We start from the raw sequence: 11,062 nt of genomic DNA, 5'->3' as shown, positions 1-11,062 counted from the left end.
AACCTTTTAAGGTACTTGGAAACACAACTGATATCAGCATTCCTCATTTGTCTGTATGCCCTACCTATCCCTGCTGTTGGGCACAAGAGGCATACAGTGATTTGATACTAGAAATCAGAAAAGCTCCCATCCTTCATCTCTTTGTATGTATGTGTCTGAGATTGTGCGTGTGCATGTGTATAGGGACATATTTCTCTATGTAAAATTTAACTTCAGTCTCAATCCAATATAAACAGGAATAGCTGATAGATTGTTTACTAGGACAACATCCACTGGAATTTTTAGTACTTAACAAGAACCCATTTCAAATTGTGCATTTGCAAAACCATGCAATGAACTGAGCAAACATCTACTATCTTGCAGCAATTTATCATGCAAGGGGCAACTTTGTGATGCACAGTAATTCCGAACTCCCTGGTACAGTGTGGTCCTTAACATTTAACTGTCCACCTGGGATGCTTTCAGCTCAGACTGGTTGGTCTAACAGGGATTCAGCCTTCAGTGCTCCTCCTGCAATATTATTTGAATGTTATTATACCACATAATTCCTCACCAGCTAATTTTTTGGTAGGTAGTCTAATTTGCCACATAACCACATAAACAGTAAATGCCCAGGACCAAATTATTGACCTCCTTGACGTTCCTCAGTGTGTCAGTCTCTATCACAGTCCTCATCAGGCAATCAGTAATTAAATCCTAATGTTGTATTTTTGCTACATGGAAATGGAATTCGATTCATAAGGTTCCTGTTACTTGTTGACAGAATTTGCTTGATTGTTAATCTGATTTGACTCAAAACTTCCTGTAGGCTATAGAATCCATCCCTCCGTTTATTTTGCCTTTCCAGTATCATTTTGCAATGTGCTATTGCATTGTCCATCTGCTTCTCTTTCTAACAAGCTTTCAACGTCCTTTATGTCTTTATAATAATTTAAATCTAAATAGACCTACCACCAATCCAATCAATCAAATTTAAGATGGGGCCCTGGCACTAAGTTGGGTTCATGTGCCCTACTGAACCATTCATACAAACACAACTCATGACTTGTAAATTATGCTAGAGAGGAATTTTCTACCCCTTCTCTGTTTTTCCTGCTCTCATGAGGCAATGAGCATTATACCTCTTCACCATTGTCTCTTCTGTAGACTGAGGAGTCCTAGTCCTAGTCTTAGTCCTTTTCAGTAATTTTCTCTGCCACATTTGGGGTATAAAATCTGGAAAGAATGAGAAAAAACACGAATGGGAAAAGAAGAATAACCATTTTTCAGCCAAAAAATTACTTCAGGGGGTAGAATGGTTATATTGAAAAGGGTTCTGAATGCTCTGAATATGGGAATTTTTCTTTGGTTTTACAGTTAGGTCCTTGTTGGTAGAGAGACCTCTGCTGTGGCACTAAAAATTCTACATTTGTGAGTTTTCAGAACCTTGCTGGAATCTTTCTTTCATCTCAACAGGAGCATCTCTTCTTTGATTTTACTGTCTGCAATGCTGTTTAGTTTCTCCTTTCATTATTGTCTGATTGTGTCAGTAATGGGGAGACTGAGATACAGCACATCATTAAGAACAAGTAAACACCATTAAAACAATACCACTTCATTGTCACTGCATTATTTTGAATGGAATATTGACTCTTGAATCACACCAGGATTAGGAAAAAGCAGGTAGAAACTAGCTTTGAATCCTTCTGAGTAAACAGCCTGCTTACATCATCAAAAGAAATAAATTTATTTGAGTTGGATAAAATTTTGGAGATATTCTCAACAGTAGCTCACACTCAGACAACCCTACTTTACAGAAAACACATCTGAACTGAAGCACAGGGTTAACTGAATAAATGCAAATTCATTCCATTGCAAAGCAGCCCAAGCCATGGTACCCACTCTACAAAGATTAGTACCTCCCCTCAGACCAAATATTACCTAAGAAAACACAAGGTTTTAGAAGGGCAAGAGCCACACTAGAGGGTAGGATGTGTTCTTCTATGTAACCACAATATACAAGGCGGTAAGGATTAACTGGACGTTACCAGAAAGCATTTGTTGACCACAATCTTTATGCCAAATGTGCATTCAGATCTGTTTGTCCAGTTGTCTCCTCTCTGTATGACTCTTCTTAGAGCCCCATTGATAAGTGTGAAAGACATCCAGCTAGAAATATTGCAATACATATATGAAGGTGCTCAAGGCTAAGTTGGATGGGGTCCTGGGCAGTCTGATCTACTGACTGACAACCCTGCCCACAGCAGGAGGTTGGAGCTTGATGATCTTTAAGGTCCCTTCCAATAATTCTGTGATTCATTCCACATATCTGTTACAGTAATGACACTGTGGGCTTCTGATTTTCTCCAAAATCATCAAGGTGTTGTCCGGAGTAGAAGAACAAAGGACATATTCATAATTTTCAGGGCAGAGTGCGGAGCTTTGCTGAGATGGAGTGGTACAAATGCAAAATTTCAGATGCAGAAGTCCAAATCTACTTAATGGGTATAGAGCCCACAGTAAGGCTAACCTTTGGCCAGTGGCTTGTGTATAATCATCAGTGGAGGGAGAAAGAAAGGAGCTGCTGGTTTTAATGAATGCTGAAGAAAGGTGCTAAATACTTCCTTCTATATTGGAGGAGTAATGACAGCCAGTAACAAGTAGTTTCAGGAGTCAGGATGATCTGAGGTCCAGATCCTAGCCCAGTGTGACCCCAGAGCTGTAACAGGCAAGAAACCGATGAGCAGCTACATTTCTTCTACTGTGAAGGAGGACACCATCACAGAACTAAATACCTTGCTGAAGGAGGCTGCTCCACAGTGTCAGGTTAGTCAGTTGGATCCTGCAGTTTTAGGAGGCAGGGGAGATAATTCCTTCAAGCTCTTTGATAAAGGAGAAGATTCCATCGAGTTCCTTTGAAATATTCTGAAGTCTGGAGTGCTGTACTCCTTCACGGAAGATAAGCTCCATCAACCACTGCTACTTGGTTGTCCCAGGAAAGGGAGTACAGAGAAGACTGTAAGGAAGGTAACCCCATTTACTGTAAAAAAAAAAAAAAAAGAAAAAGAAATTAGCAGATTTACAGGCAAACTATCCCCTTGTAAGTCTTCCAAAAACCAAAACTGGCATGAAGTCTATTTGCAAAGCTCATCTTTTCCTGGGCTCAGGATGTAACTGAGCTAGTTCTAACACCTCCTTGCACAGACAAAGTGGGACCTCAGTTTCTTAAGAGACGATGTATTTCTGCCACTTGTTTCCTGCTTAAACCTCCAAGTGTGACATCAGTCAATTCCATGACAGTTGCCGAGACTTCTCATGGAAGGGATTATCAGTGATATGGTCTGCAGTGGGGAACACGCAGTAGGAGCAGATGCATGCTGGAGAAAGAGAGAGAAGTCTGTTTTCAGGCAAACATGGCTTATAATAAAGAGGTTTTTTTGAAAGAGACAAAGTGGAAGCAGCAAATACGCAAAACACAGTAAATGTACCTGATATGCAAATTACAAAAAAAGGGGCTGTCAGTGATACTGGCAATTACAGTTCCACTAATTTACATTCTATCTTTGGAGTGAAAACGAAGAAAATATGAGAGAGAGGAGGAGGAAAGAGAATCACTAAACAGCTGGAGATAAAATTTTAGCAATAAACATAACAATGGTTCCTCAGACCAGTTGGATTTTTAAGGTACCACTGAAGCAGAAATAATAAAATAATAAATCTTCTCAAACAGATATATAAGGTTTAAATAGAACTAAAGTAGTAGTGCCTACTGGAAATTCAGTTGGTATACTGCATTTTGGTTTTTCATTAAAAAAAAAAATTTGATATTGCTTCTCCCATGAAGGTGCTTGAATAATTAATTCATATTGGCTTCAGTAGGAGTACTGCCACGGGGTCTACAAATTGGCGGAAAGAACATTAGCAAATGGTAATGATAAATGGCAGTGTTTTAATTTGGGGGAGGTAACTACTGGGGTGCCACAGGGACTGGTGTTATGTCCTATCTCATTTATCACCCTCGTTAACTGGTCTGGAAGAAAAATAAACAGCGCGTTAATGAAATTTGCATTCAATGCTGGGGGGCAGGGGGCATTTCAAACACTAATAGGGATGGAGAAATAGGAAAAAAAAACATTCAAAGTAAAATGAGGAGCAAGGTCAGAGAATTATTCTTGAAAAATAAAAAGAAATAATGCAACTACTAAATCTTGGTCGGAATATTTGGGGGAAAAGTAGTGAGAAAAAAGAAATTTTCTGGATCATAAGTCCAGAAGAGGCCATATTGTTCATTAATCGCCATTCTCTTTGCAATGCAGACCAAAGAAATTGAATCCTCCAAGAAGCCAGGTATTCTAAGATTCGTGAGAGCACATCTCTCAGAACTGCATCCAGCCTTAATTACAGACCACAACTGATGAATGCTAACTGTCAACAATTTGAAAGGAAGCCTGAAAAAAGTAAAGTAACCTTGCAGAATTGGTTAATTGATTACAGCTACCACCATAATCACACAAAGCCTTATTTTACTTATGTTATGGCAACAGTCTGCATCTGGTGGTTTCAGCACTGTGAAGATGAGTAATTCTTAAAACAATTCTTAATATTGTCTGTGCTTCTAAGATTGAAAAAGGATGTAGAAGTAACATATGGGAATGGCACAAAGCTGCATCATGAGAGGTTCAAACTTGATAGTGGAAAAAATTTCTTTACCATGATGATGGTCAAACACTGAAACAGGCTTCCTAGAGAGGTAATTGGTGCCCAATGCATGTCAGTGTTCTAGAGGAAATTGGATAATGCCCTGAATATGCTTTTACAATTGATTAGCCCTGAAATGGTCAGAAAGTTGAGCCAGATGATCTTTGAATGTTCCTTCCAACTGAACTACTCCTATTCTATTCTGCTCTATCCTAACCTATCCCATTCTATCCCATTCCATTCTACTACCATGGGTTTCATATGTTCCTTTTATCTCCTCCTCCTTCTTTATTCATGCACAGATGCTAGCAAACCAGCAGGCTCTTCTCACAACTTTTCATTTTGCCATTGTCTCATTTTTCTCTTTTGTTTCTTTTGTGCCTGTAGCTTCTGTTTGCGATCTTTTTCTAATATGACCTACAATTAGTGACAAAAAAATCACTGCTCTGACAGACCAATTATATGATAGATTGCAATGCTTACAGAAGCCAAAGACATCTGTGTTTCTCTCAGCCCTAATATAGAATTGCTTGCTAAACAGTGGTAGAAGTATACATAATACATTTTTGTATATTCTCACTGATAGTTCTTTATCATGCAAAATAACAGTACTAATAATGATGATGCTAACCTGGGCAGATACCTGGTTTCAAGGAATTTGGCTTGGTAGCTGAATGCTTTCATTTAAGCATAAATTGAAAAGTTATTTAATATTAAAACAAGTAGAAAATAAGTAAATTAGAAAAGATTTTGCATTGGCATACAGCTTTAAAGAAAAACAGAACAACTTTCTTTTTCTCTCCAGAAGAATTGCACCATTGACTGCTTGGAGCTCTGATGGTACTACCACAAAAAAGTCTGACCAAGATAGAGTAACAACAAAACCATATCCCGAATAGCTGGGTTAGCATCCTCCTCAAATTAGGTAGTACATGCTTGTTGGCAGGTATAGCAGAGTTCATGGAGGGAATCATGGCATAACACATTCAGAGAGACTTTTCACTGGTTTGGCAGCTCTCCAGAAGTGGAACTTGTTTTTCCCTTGACTCTTGAAAGAGCAGGAATGAAAGATGTTAGGACAGGTGGACAATCCAGCTTAAGATGCTCTGCAGCACAGCAGATGAATGAATCGCCTTCTCTTCACAGCTGCAAATGCAGCTGGCATTTCATGAGCTGTTCTGAACACCACATTGCTGGAAAGATAGCAAAAAGCTGGAGAGAGTTCCGAGAGGATGCACAATTACTATTAGGTAACAGGAAGGCTTGACTGATATGGAAAGATTAAAAGAGCAAGCTACACAAACCTTGGCAAAGCAACAACTAAGAGGAGATATGATAATCAGCTCCAAATAAATTCAAGGAAAATCCCAGGAGGTCAAGACTTTGTGCAGGCTTAGGTACAATGGGGCATTGCATAATGGGGTAAACTTTAGAGAAGGCAAACGTCTGAGGTTTGAGTGTTAAGAAAAACCTCTTCCCTTCTATTAAGATGTGGAGAAATACCCCTGGGGAAGCATTGCTCCAGAACTGCTTCAACTATACTAATCCCATTGCACAAAAAGTAGTCAAAGGAACCATTCTGCACTGATCAGAAGAGCAAACAGACTCCTGAGGTCAGATGGTCCCTCTCTAAAGCTAGAGACCATGGGCTGCTCTGCAGTTGCAGAATTCTCCCTAAATAGCATGCTGATGTTGTTCTGTGAGGGAGGCATCAGCCTGCATTTAAAGTTGTTGTGTGTGTCATTCAGTGCGATTATCACTGATGTTGTATACACCAGCCTGTTAATTTTTTTTGTAACAGCCCATACCCGTATTCTGAGATAAATATCATCTGCAGAATACATTCAGCAGGTTTTCTTTATTAAAAGGTTGAGGTAAATGGACATGTAACAACAAACAAAGCAGACAGAGGTGGCAATGCCCAGTGAGCTACAGTGGAATTACTGAATCACTTGCTGAATTATTTGCAAAGAGGAGCAAGTGAACGCTTTGGGTGAAATACTGCAGCAAAGAATTTTGATAAGCATCTGTTGGTGTTACAACCATTATCAGTGATGAGTTACTAATGATGCTGAGTACAGTGTGGCTTACCAAAAGTGATGATTTACCTATAGCTGCCAAGTAGAATGTCAGGTTCTTTTCTCCTTTGTGCAGAACACTGCAGATCTTACTGCATCCAGGATTGCAAGCTTGCACCCATATTTTCAGATGCTGACATCTGCAAAAGAAAAAAAAAAATTGTGGAACAGAAAATGACTTTTCAGTAGAATAATCTGAGGTACAAAAAATTAGACATTACTCACTTGGTCATATATCCATTTCCATATATTAAACAGACATAATAGAGAAGACTCCAAGCTGCTCTGCAGTGGCTTTCCTCATTAGACTTTTACCCCATTATATACATTAGGTAAATTACTTAGAGGTGTGCTGTGGTGGCATAGCCAAACTCAGCAACTCTCTGTGACTGAACTCTATCAGATGAATTCTCTTTTCTTCAGGGTAACCAGTTATCTCTTCTTCACCTTCTCAAGTGCTCATAAACCAGCTCAGTCCTGTATGTTCCCAGAGCAGCCAAACATTTTTATTCTTTTTTTTTTTTTTTCCCTCTCCTTATTCATCTGAATATTGACTCCCAATTTGTATTCCTTTGCCTTTCCTGGTCCCATAGAGTAGCTGTAGTGTTAACAATTATTTATGGGAGAGCCGCTGATGCATGTGACAAGAAATAGTGCTAATGGTGATGTCTGTTAGCCTGTAAAACAGCTCCCCCAAGTAAACTGGTGGAAGTCTCATCACTTGAATGTTTTAAAACCAACCTGGACAAACTGCTGTAAAATTTACTGCAGGGAACAATCTTGGAATGGCAGCAAGATTAAGTAATGGATTGCTCTCTCTTTCTCACTGCTCAGCCTAGTAAAAAGCAGCATGTGACTATTCAGGGTACTCCAGGGATGTGCTAGTTTGACTTGTCCTTCCAGGGTCTCTACTGGCATCATTCCTATGAAAACACTTGGTTAGATTTATCCTTCTCTGGGGAGAGATGGGAGAAGGAAAGGGGAAAGAGAGAGAGCAAGAGCATAGTATGTTGCATTTATGGTTCTGATCACATTGGGTAGTAAGAAATCTCCCACTACAAACACTTCCACTTCCTAAAACCCCACACCCATACTCAGCCAACAGTTCCGATGGTTCTGTGTTTCTCCTTTTATTGGCTTCACTTCCTTTGTTGTTGTTGGAGACACTACTGTATCAGTGGTTGCCTACAGGGAAATCAGAATTGGCTTAGGTCGGAAGGGACATTAAAGACTACCTCGTCCCAACCTCATGCCATGAGCAGGGCTGCCATCCACCAGATCAGGCTGCTCAGGGCCCCATCCAACCTGGCCTTGAGTTCCTCCAGGGTTGGGGCACCCACAGTTTCTCTGGGTATCCTGTGCCAGAACCTATAATCAACCCCAGTAAACTACAATAGCATCTTTATATGCCGCTGTCAAAAATACATACCATAAGGAAATTAACAGTTAATAGACTTAATTCGCACTATGAAGAGCTTTATTTGAACTAAGGAGCAGGAAACACATAAGTTATGGTGAGTAGTCTTTGCTAACTTGCCAGGGAATTATAGACTTGACAAGTGATGCTACTTTTCCACTCTCTGTTACACTGCACACCTTTACATCAGGTTAAGATTAGCTGAACTGAAGCAATCACCATAAAACATGTTTCATTATGCAGTGTCCAGCACTAAAGTAGCATTTTTGAGCCAAAAGGGAGGGTTTCATTTCTACAGCTAGTTCTGAATAGCTGGTACTTGAGCTTGAAATAGTTCTCCTCTCCAATTTCGCTTGAATTATTTCTTTCTAAAACATCCAGAGCAATGCAGCTTCTGCTGCTGCCTTCACATTTCCATTCTGCATGTTACAGCAATATTCTGTATAAGGACATTTATTTGGAGCTCCGTCTTGCAATCAGAGCCTTTTTCATAGCCTTCTGCATACCCACCCAAAACCCTTTTAAGACAGGTGCCATTCCAGCCACTATCCCCACCTCAGTCAGTCCAGGGAAGAGGTTACTTCCCTCTGCTGAGCAATTTTGAAGCTGCATTTGGAGTACTACATTCAGTTTTGAGACAGAAGGATACAAACTGGAGAGAGTTCAGTGAAGGACCACCTACAAAGTTGAGGGTCACATAAAGAGAGGTTGACCTATTTTTATCTTGGAGAAGTGTATTGGTGATAACTATACAGGCGTTAACAAGAATGGTAACTGTATTGGTGGTAACTATACAGGCGTTAACAAGAATGGTAACTTACAAGGGTGGTAATAGAAGTATAGAAGGTATAAGGAAAAGGGGAACTCACCAGTGATGATGCTAGGAGCTGAGGCGATCTTCACTAGCAAGCAATCTCCAAGAGATGCTGCCTCAGTGAGGGTCAGCCCTTAAATGAGGTCTCAGAGGAGGTGGAGTCGAACTCCACCCCTCCCGGGAGCACAGCTACATAACTTTCACCTGTGCTCCCGCAGCTGACCCCACACTTGCCTCAGCTGATTAATCAGTGGTTCACGCTGTGATTACCAATCTCCCATACAAGAAGATAAGGCTCAAGGGGTCTAATGGCTGTCTCCCACCACCAAAAGGCATGTATAGCAAAAGTGCTAGAAGCAGAGTTCACAATTCACAACAACAGAAATTTACATGTAATATGAGGAAAACTTTTCACTGTGAGAGTGGTTAAGCATTAGAACAGCAACCCAAAGAACTTGTGCAATCTGAGACATTCCCAAGGCCAATGTGGATAAAGCCCTGAGCAACCTGATCTAATTCTGAAGTTGAACAAGGTGACTTAGAAATATTTTTCAGATCTAAATCACTCTATTATTTATTTATTTATTTATTTTAATATTGCTGGTTATTTTGATGTTCAGAAAAAAGATCAAAAACTTCCTGAAGTGAGGGTTAGGCTTAGCAAACACACCTTCTGGGGAAATCCTGGCTTGCACTTTCTTTTGTGCCTCAGTACCTCAGTTTGTGCAGCACCCACAGAGCTCAACGCTGCTGTGCTCCCTGAATTCTTGGAAGGGATGTATTAAATACACACAAATGATTTCCATAGAAGTGAAATTCAATGGAGGACACCCACGTCCCCACCACACACAAACTTAAGGAAAGTTAAAACAGAATTTACTATTTTATTTTTTGACTCACTGACTTTCTGCCTGTCAGAAGAACCCTGATTCCGTCGCCTCTCAGAAGACAGAAAACAAAGTCGACAAACGCCTGCCAGGCGCACAGCTCCAGAGCTGTCATTTGCATTTTCTCAGTGGAAAACTGGAATTTGTTGTCAAACTTAAAATTTCTCATGGCAAAATATCAGTCATACTAATCTCTTTTCAGACAGGACAATTCTTAGCTAGGTCTTATAATGAAAATATCCTTTTTCCTGCTTTCCATCTTATCTACTTAGCTCCAGAATGTCTATAGCTCTATTGAAAACTTAGGAGACAATGTACCATAATGCATTCTTCACAGCATCTAGGTTTTCACATAATGCTATTACTTAATAATGGTTAAAAATGATCAATTAAAATAAAATGGAAGCTACTGTTTATTTCAGATGTGGCAAAAGCTTAGTATATGACTTAAGGAAAACTAGCTGAAATTATAATATGCAAAACGAGGATAAAAATATCCATTTCTGTCCAGAAGGAGCTGAGACATTTTAGCCTGGAGAAGTCTAAGTCAGGTGCAGTGTGCAACCCTCACTGTTTCTGTCTTCCTTCATCTAGCTTCATTTGCTGGAAAGGTATCACTCAGCTAGGAAAGACAATGTAGACAAGAAGATAAGGTCACGTGATGAGAAATTATTTCACTGATATCATTGCTGCTGCCCACCAGCTTGTTGCCTGACAGTCCTGCCCTTGGCTCTTTGGAACTATCTGAATCCTGCCAAAAAAATTCTTCTTTCTTAGTCCCTATGAAACCCAGCTGCTTTCTCTTTGTATCCTGAACTCTGCTGATTCATGCCTTATGTCAGTATAAATGATAACTACTTTCATGTTGGAAAATGGTTGAGGCTTTCTCAAGACACCAGGCTCCAGCAGAAGCACTGTTAATGTCAATATACTCCGTGCTCTGTGAGAACCTGAGCTGTCCAGATTTGACTCAGTTTTTAGGATTCCACCTCAGTGATGACCTGCTCTAGACCCCAAGGAAGCTGGCAATGCTTAGTCACGTTCTTTGGAGAATGTTCTAGAACCTCAAGTTTGCTTCTCACATCACGAGCATGAAGCATAGAAATGCTTATATGTTGGTGTTCCTCTTGTTGGAGGGAGGCAGCTGAGGAGGTAGGGGCTGGCATGCTCCTCTTGTAAAGCCATTCCA

The 11,062-nt window shown here is 40.1% G+C and overlaps 1 long non-coding RNA gene across 1 annotated transcript; it reads right to left on the bottom strand.

Moving 5' to 3' along the window:
* Positions 1-266: 266 nt before the first annotated feature.
* LOC107314386 lies at positions 267-9,157 on the bottom strand. The gene is made up of 4 exons (XR_004307482.1): positions 9,042-9,157; positions 6,769-6,895; positions 2,775-3,019; positions 267-1,215 (listed from the first exon to the last, which is right to left on the bottom strand). It is a non-coding gene; the product is annotated as an uncharacterized LOC107314386 (long non-coding RNA).
* Positions 9,158-11,062: the final 1,905 nt, after the last annotated feature.

The sequence above is a fragment of the Coturnix japonica genome, chromosome 1 (genome assembly GCF_001577835.2).
Source record: "Coturnix japonica isolate 7356 chromosome 1, Coturnix japonica 2.1, whole genome shotgun sequence".
NCBI classification, from domain to species: Eukaryota; Metazoa; Chordata; class Aves; order Galliformes; family Phasianidae; genus Coturnix; species Coturnix japonica.
Note: the sequence above shows the minus strand (reverse complement) of the source record. Positions and strands in the feature narration are given on the sequence as shown.